We start from the raw sequence: 9,059 nt of genomic DNA, 5'->3' as shown, positions 1-9,059 counted from the left end.
TTTCTCTCTTCTAATTTAGTCTTCGTGAAGACCTCCTTCAATTAAGAGCCCCAATCATTTACATTCATTAGCAGTAAGTCGCAGCAGTGCGTCTCTGGAACCCTGAAGTGGCCCTCAAGAACATGTTCCTCTCGCTGCTGCATCTGAGCCTGTTATGATGGGGGGCGGAGCCTCGTGATTGATGCTCCTCCGGTTTATCTGGAGCTCCATACAGTCAGAGCAATAACACTCTTTAGGGCCACTCGAGGCCTCGCTAATGAAATAATGCACTCCAGAAAACATTAAGAGCCCATGAAAGCTAATGACGCCATTGAGTTTCAACACAGGAGGAGCTTCTGATAAAATACCAGCACAGCATAATCTGCCAGATAAATGACAGTTTCTATGGTTGCTAAGCAAACGTTCTTGCTATGATTGCTTGAATAGGGGTTAATGACCTCTTACATTACTGTAAGCATTAAAGTTGTGTCTCATCCTACAGCATCTTTTTGCAAACAAGCCACAAAGAAAATATACAGAAGACCTTAGCAACATCTTAGCAAAAACAGAAAATATCTCAGCAACCCTCTACCAAGCACTCAGAACACCTTAGCAACCACCTATAACACCCTTCCAACCTCTTAGCAAACATCCAGAACACCCTAGTAAACATCTACTGTAGAAACCTCTGAGAAGACCTTAGCAACTTCATAACAACCACCTAGAACAAACACCTACTGAAAAACTTCCAAGAACACATTTCTCTAGGAACACACCTCTTATTAACCATGTATAACATCTTAGACATCTCCTAGCAACCACTCAGTAGACCTTTGCAACTGGCAAACACCCTTGGACCAAACAGAACACCCTTGGAATCCTCTATTAGCCACCAACAACACCCAAGGAACATCATATGTAGAAACCTTCCAGAACACATTAGGAACCTCCTAGCAACTATCCAGAACACCCTAGTAACCACCCACTGTAGAAACCTCCCAGAACACCTTAGGAAACTCCTGGCAACCATCCACAACACTCTAGCAACCACCAACTGTAGAATAAAACCTCCCAGAACAACTTAAGAAACCCTAGCAACCATCCAGAACACTCTAGCAACCACCAACTGTAGAACAGAAACCTCACAGAACACCTTAAGAAACTCCTAGCAACCACCCACTGTAAAATAGAAACCAAGAACACCATAGCAACCTTCTATCAACCACCCAGAACACCCTAGCAACCTCCCAGAACACCATAGCACCCTCTATCATCCACCCAGAACACCCTAGCAACCACCGTGAGGAGCCTCTCAAAACACCTTAAGAACCTCCTAGCAACCATCCAGAACACCCTAGAAGCCACTCAGAACAAGCACCCACTGTAGAATGGTAACCTCCCAGAACACCATAAGAACCTCCTAGCAACCATCCAGAACACACTAGCAACCACCAACTGTAGAATAGAAACCTCCAAGAACACCTTAAAAACCTCCTAGCAACCACCCAGAACACCCTAGCAACCACCCACTGTAGAATAGATACCTCCCAGAAAACCTTAAAAATCTCCTAGCAACCAACCAGAACCCCCTAGAAACCACTCAGAACAAGCACCCACTGTGGAATGCAAACCTCCCAGAACACCATGAGAAACTCCTAGCAACCATCCAGAACACCCTAGCAACCACCCGTTGTAGAATAGAAAGCTCCAAGAACACCATAGCAACCCACTATCATCCTCCCAGAACACCCTAGCAACCACTCAGAACAAACACTCACTGTAGAACAGAAACCTCCCAGAACACCTTAGCGACGCTTCAAAAAAAACAAACAAAAAAAGACATAAACAAACAACTGAGATGAAGCGAATCCTTCGAGATCAAATGGATTTATTTCGTAATGAACCGAATTCACTGGATAATCACGAGCAGCGAGCAGAAATATTCTGATGATGTTACATAACGTCTCGGTGATATATGATTGCGGTCACAGGGCAGATCCCGTGTGTGTTTTAGATGAAGTCTTCATTCCCTCAGGACGCCGTTTCGCGTTACGCCTCATTAGCTGGGAAGGTGACGCGTCTAAGCGAGGATTATGAGCTGGGTTTCTCTCGCCGCTACACCTGCCCACTTACACACACTTAAAATACACACCCAGAGAAGAACTGGATGGGATCCGGGAGCTGGGTCTGCAGGTATCTCACATGCCTCGACCACAAACACTGACCACGGCCTAAAAATACAGCATTACCTCAGACTGCAGAGCGGCGTTATCACACGCTACCTCTGACGAAACAACAGGTGCCAGATGTGTCCATCAGTCAAGGACTCCACACAAACAGGACTTAAATTATACGTTTCATTCAGCAAGGATGCATTAAACTGATCAAAAGTAGTGCTGTCAAATGATTCATCTCTATTAATCATGCACCCCAAATAAATATGCATGTGTACTATGTTTAATGCATTCACATAAAGTATATATTTTAGAAATATTTTGCATGTATATACATTTATATATTATATGTAAATATGTAAAAAAAACATGCATGTGTTTGTATTTTATATATATATATATATATATATATATATATATATATATATATATATATATATATATATATAGATAGATAGATAAGCATACACAGTGCACTCATATATTGTAAAAAAAAAAAATTATTATATATATATATATATATATATATATATATATAATTTAAATGCATGATTAATTGTGATTCATTGTTTGACAGAATTAATCAAAAGTCACATTTATAATGTGAAAATATATTTAAATGCTGCTCTTTTGAACTTTCTATTCATCTGTGGATACCGAAACATAAAATGTGTCACAGTTTTCACAAAAAATATTGTGCAACGCTGATAATAAGATTGATTTTATATATATTATTCTGATTTCTGAAGGATCGTGTGACGCTGAAGACTGGAGTAATGATGCTGAAAATACGCAGAGAAATAAAGTACACTTTAACACACGTTCCCAGAGAAAACAGTGGTTTTAAATTGTAATAATGTATCACATTTCTACTGTATTCTTAATCAAATGAAGAGACTCAAACGTTTGGTAAAACACAGTTTTACTTCTCAATCAACAAAATCAAAGTAAACTAAATATTCTGTCTGGACTTTCATTCCCCAAAGATCTCTGAGTTGTCCGTCTGGTCGATTAGATCCTGTTTATAGTAACAGATGTTCAGCGGGGTCACAGTGACCCCGAATGACCTTTGACCCCCGCAAACACTTGCTGTTTAAGTGGATCAGCTGTGCTTTCGGCAGATGTAACGGCAGCCGTAAAAATCAAAGCATTTTTTTGTCTTTTGTTTGCGAAACAGCGCCTAACAGGCAAAGACGCTCGGACTCTAAACTAACCAAACTAACCATAACCAAAAACACTTTAACATGACTTTCTCTACATCGCTCCTCTTCTTTAACATGCTCTTTTTATAATTTAATTCATTACATGTATTGAAGTTCAGACAAAAGTGTCTACTGAGCTTTTTTTAACATCATGTCAGCAGCAAAACTATCCTCAAAATGTCAAAAAAGGTCAAGATCACCACTTCAACACAGCCCGTCAAAATAAAAGTTTGGCTTAATTTTAAGAAATTATAACAGAAATATATTACTGGTGTGTCCTAAAAAAGTAGTAGTGGTAGTAGTAGTAGTAGTAATAATAATAATAATAATAATAATAATAATAAATACAATTTATTTAAAAACAGAAACTCCAAGGTCTTCACTACAACCCGCCAAAATAAAAAGTTTGCTCTAACTTGAATAAATTATGACACAAATATATATTGCAAAGAAAACATTTAGTTTTCTACTAATATTATTAGTAATTATAATAAATGTATATATTATAAATATATTATAATAAATTTTCACCCATGTTTTGATTTAAAAAGTAAACATTTTTGTTTGAATAAACTCTGAATAGTTAGTTTGATCAATTCATTTGATTTGGACTGTTTTAGATAGTTTATTAATATTTGACATAGCCATGTTTTATATCCCTATGTACCCTTTGACAGTAAAATAAACCCAGAGCCCACTTTACACCTGTATGATGTTCAACCTGGCAGCCAAACTGAGGAATTAACCACACACACACACACACACACACACACACACACACACACACACACACACACACACACACACACACACACACACACACAGAGACACACACACACACACACACACACACACACACTAACACACACTCACACACACACACAGCTGAAGAGAGCTGAGACCCGGATCCCGTTACACACACTCTATCAGGACGTGACAATCATGCAATCAGCCGTGAACAAGCGTTTTCTCCCTAAAAGGACGAGCCGATGCCGAGACAGACAGAACATAAACTCTCAGATATAACGTTTCTCTCCGAGCTTCAGACTAAATATCACAGCCGTGGGTGAGAGCGGAAGAGATGTGACATGCATAAATTGAGAGCTTTCTTATTTTTTATTTGTTGCTTCTCACGCCAGGGAGTCCAGAAAAGAATCTCTCGAAAACCAAATATTAAAATCATTCAAAACAGAGCAAAATCCCATAATACAGAGGCGGGGTTATTATATTTAACTGAAACTAAACTGCACGACATTTTTTTGTTACTTAATATTTGCCAAATGATCATTTTCATGACAAAATATGAATATTTATAACATTTCAGTAAGATTTCAGAGTTTCAAGGCTGCCCCCATCTGATTAAAAAAATACAGTAAAAATTACAAAATATTATTACAATGCAAAATAATCCTACTGCAGTACATTGTGAATTATTTCTGATTTATTTTCGTGCGCCGCATGATGCTTCAGAAATCATTTTAATGATTATTATCGAGGTTGAAAACCGCACAATATGTTTATTTTCCAGGATATCGCCGATGAACAGAAACAGCCGGCGTCTTTGCTCTAGCTGGTTTAGTTGAAAGCGTGGCTCACGGAGACTCGGCGTCGTTCCCTCAGTAGTGCGCTCTACGCCAGCCGCCCGCCAGACAGGTTTTGGATCAGAGTTATGGATTTGTCATCACAACCCGGATCTGATAACATCAGTTTCAGCTCTCCAGTTACTCGGCCGCGCTTTGAATAATTCTGATTATCCACACAGGTGCATCGATCCCAGCGTGTCCGTATCCATCTGGAGCGAAGACGGACCACACACACACACACACACACACACACACACACACACACACACACACACACACACACACACACACACACACACACACACACACACACACACACACACACACACACACACACACACACACACACACACACACACACACACACACACACACAGAACAGGCCGCCTGATCTGTTCACCTGAGCTCTTGTTCTCTGAGATCTCACCTGCACCTTCAACCCAATGACCTACAAACACACACACACACGCACACACACACACACACACACACACACACACACACACACAGACACACACACACACACACACACACACACACACACACACACACACACAGAACAGGCCGCCCTGATCTGTTCACCTGAGCTCTTGTTCTCTGAGATCTCACCTGCACCTTCAACCCAATGACCTACAAACACACACACACACACACACACACGCACACACACACACACACACACACACACACACACACACACCGACTCGTGACACCTGTTATTCTCTTCAAACACACTTCAGACCGCGCTTAATGACATAAACGCTTGATTAATTCCTTGTGAATAAACAGTACAGGTGCAGTTCGGCCGCGTTTGATCTTTCGTTCGCATACAAATGAAGATTTATGAGGGTTTTAGAGGCTCTCTCACGTTACAGAAGCTGAGAGAGACGTTCGACGGCATTTCAGAACATATGCGCGCTTTAAGAGCTTTTAAAATGCCGTATAGAAACGTCCAGGCGGTATTTTAAATTTAAAACGAAAAGTAAAAAAATTCAAACGCATACAAAAATTTAAGCCTTTATTATTATTACTATTTTATATATTTTTATGTGCAGAAAAAAATAACATTAAAAATGATCGTATTAATTAGAAATTTGTATTAAATTATAATTTTTAGATAACTACTATGCACTTTAAAATAACAATTAAATTAAATTATAAAGTAAAATGAAATAAAACGAAAATGAAAGACTTTGGTTATAACATTTATAACAGTGAGAGGATTTAAAAGCAGCACAAAACACACAGCACTTTTAGTTTTTTATTTCAAAATCAATGTCAATATTTTTGGAATTAATTAACCTGTGGTTATAGAATAAATAAATGTAGACAGAAACTAACAGAAAATAATTCAAGGTAATACAAATACAATTTTTACATAATTTATGTGAAAATTTCACCCAAAATTCCCATTAAAAAAATAATATTTTTCATTATTTTAATAATGCATTATTGATAACCCTCTTGTCCAGATTAATTAAAATGATTAATTTGCACTGCAAATTATAATAATAAATATTTGTTTATATTATAATAATATCAAATAATTTACTCTTACTAATATATATTACGATAAGACGCTAAAACAAATAAAGTAAATAAAATATTCAATTAATAACGCACTGTGATTATCTAATTAGCATAAAACCCACAGCGCAGACAAACACTGCAAACAGCCCATTTCTACTTTTTTCGTTTATAATTATTATTATTATTATTATTTATCAACACCGCATCAAATGTATTTAAATGTATTTAAATGTTCTGCATTCCTCTCGTGTCACAATGCATTCTGGGATTGTTACCTTTGCAAAAAAAAGACTCAAAAGCTCTTAAAATACCGATGTTTGATGCCTTAAAATACCACCTAGGTAGGCAGCTCACTATATTTGGCTCTCAGATGCGCATCTTGAGTCAAAACAAATCAAGCATTGTGTGCAAATCTAAAACACGTTACCCAACATGCCGTGCATCACGCCCTCCGGCCCTTGTAAATTCTTCCACAGTCTCTAAGTGACCGGTCAGAATCATCTAAAAATATCAGCGCTGTAACAAAGGTACAACTATCTGACCTTTAACTGCCGTATGCAAATGAAATCATGCAGGAAAGATGGGGTGGCAGCGCTCCTCGTCAGAGGGGACGGAAAAGCCCTCGCTCTGTATCTGCATGCGTTAATGTGCTTCCATCTGCACCCGACCCTCGCTTATGCAATCTCTACATCTTCCAGACAGGCCCGGATGCAATCTGCACACTCACTTTACAGCATCGCACACCGCCTAGATGCAGGGATCTACAGGATTCAGGTTCGCATCTGAACAGGAAAATCACACGAAGGCTAAAAGGTCCGGGGTTTAGCTGATCACAAATGACGGCAAAAATGAGTCTTATTTGGGTGGAAATCAAGACGAATTTGCTTTCATTTAAGCACAAACAAGCACAAATACCTGCTAACAAAGCATAACACAAGATTTAATATTTATACATTTATACTGTGTGTATGTATATACTCACATAAATATATATATATATATATATATATATATATATATATATATATATATATATATATATATATGTGTGTGTGTGTGTACAAAAAAATTACTTGAAATGAATAAATTCACCTAGTCAACAAGGTATTCTCATCTTCATTTAGTTTAACTTGTTTTACTATAATAACTACAACTTTAAAAACAATATTATAATATTATAAAGCAACAAAAAACTAATTAAAAAAACTAAAACACACAAAAACTGTATAGATGTTATTTTAACAGATACAATTAAAATATTTGCATTTTTTCTAAAGAATTTTTTTAATTGTATTTTTGTTTTTTTTGACATTAAAATAACTTAATATACCACTACTACTACTACTATATTTGCTTGTTTTATTTCATTTACCGCTAAACTACTAGTTTAAAAAACTTTGATTCAAGAAAGTTTCGACATTTATCGTAGAAAAAAACCCGAAAATATTTTTTTCTTTTGTGTATAACGTTAGAAACACTTTTTAATTTTAAATAAATGCTTTTCTTTAGATTGTTCTATTCATTAAAGAATCCTGAAAAATAAAAATGCATCACAGTTTCCACAAAAAAATACTGTTTTCAACAATGATTATAATAAAATTAGAATGATTTCTGAAGGATCATGTGACACTGAGTAATGATGCTGAAAATCCAGCTTTGATCGCAGAAATAAATTCCATTTTAACAGATCTTCACATAGAAAAAAAACTATTCTTAAATATAAAAATATATCCCATTTTAACTGAATTTTTAGTCAAATAAACGCCATCTTAAGTCACAGAACGCAACCTTTTGAATGCTGGAAACCTGTTCGACACAATCGTCGTTATTGTTGCAATTCCACTGTGTGCCACTAGGGCTAAAATCACACATTTCCGCTTTAAACATAGCAGTCTCACATTTGGGGATCTAGCGAGTTACTGAAATCAATTACCCATGAGCCACTGAGCCAAACGAGTCACCCCAGACGCTGCAGGTGCAATTAGCGCACAGGAAGCCTTTGATTAAAAACCGTCCACTAAATAACAAACGTATCACAGGTCTTTCGGATAAAAGTAATGACCCATTAATTACGCGAGCACGCATCCAAATCAAAAGAAATAATTTTAATTGCTTCATCCATTTGTGTTTTTGGCGTGATTTTAATCAGCGCGGACGAGTTTCAAACAGAGTTCGTGATGCAAGCGGTCTGAGTTAATCAGAGACGCTGTAAATATGACCCTCAGCAGTAATAACGCAGGTTTCAGCAGCGCTGCTTTATGAAACATGTCTGACATGAGCGTTCAGAGACACTTCAAACTGACAACATAAACACACAATTACAAACCCACCAGAACACTTTCCTCCGCTCCATTCACACAAACAACACTTCTGCTCACGGCTCAAAAATCACATCGTTTCCGTCGGAGAGCAGTATAAAATAATGCTTAAAGCTCGTATGTTTGTTACATTTTATACATAATATATGAGTGTGCACTGTGTGAATGTATTAGATATACATGCATGTATATATTTAAGAAACATATGTTATGTTTATCTAATAAATGTTGGTATATATTATGGAAAATACAATAATATGTATGCATGTATAT

General features: G+C 37.0%; 1 protein-coding gene across 2 annotated transcripts in view; it reads right to left on the bottom strand.

Moving 5' to 3' along the window:
• The window catches only part of scn5lab (sodium channel, voltage gated, type V-like, alpha b), a 260,523-nt gene that overhangs the window by 59,482 nt on the left and 191,982 nt on the right, over window positions 1-9,059 (bottom strand). The gene's annotated exons all lie outside the window — the stretch shown is intronic.

The sequence above is a fragment of the Puntigrus tetrazona genome, chromosome 24 (genome assembly GCF_018831695.1).
Source record: "Puntigrus tetrazona isolate hp1 chromosome 24, ASM1883169v1, whole genome shotgun sequence".
Classification (NCBI taxonomy): Eukaryota; Metazoa; Chordata; class Actinopteri; order Cypriniformes; family Cyprinidae; genus Puntigrus; species Puntigrus tetrazona.
The sequence above is the reverse complement of the archived record's forward strand: the minus strand, read 5'-3'. Positions and strand labels throughout refer to the sequence as shown.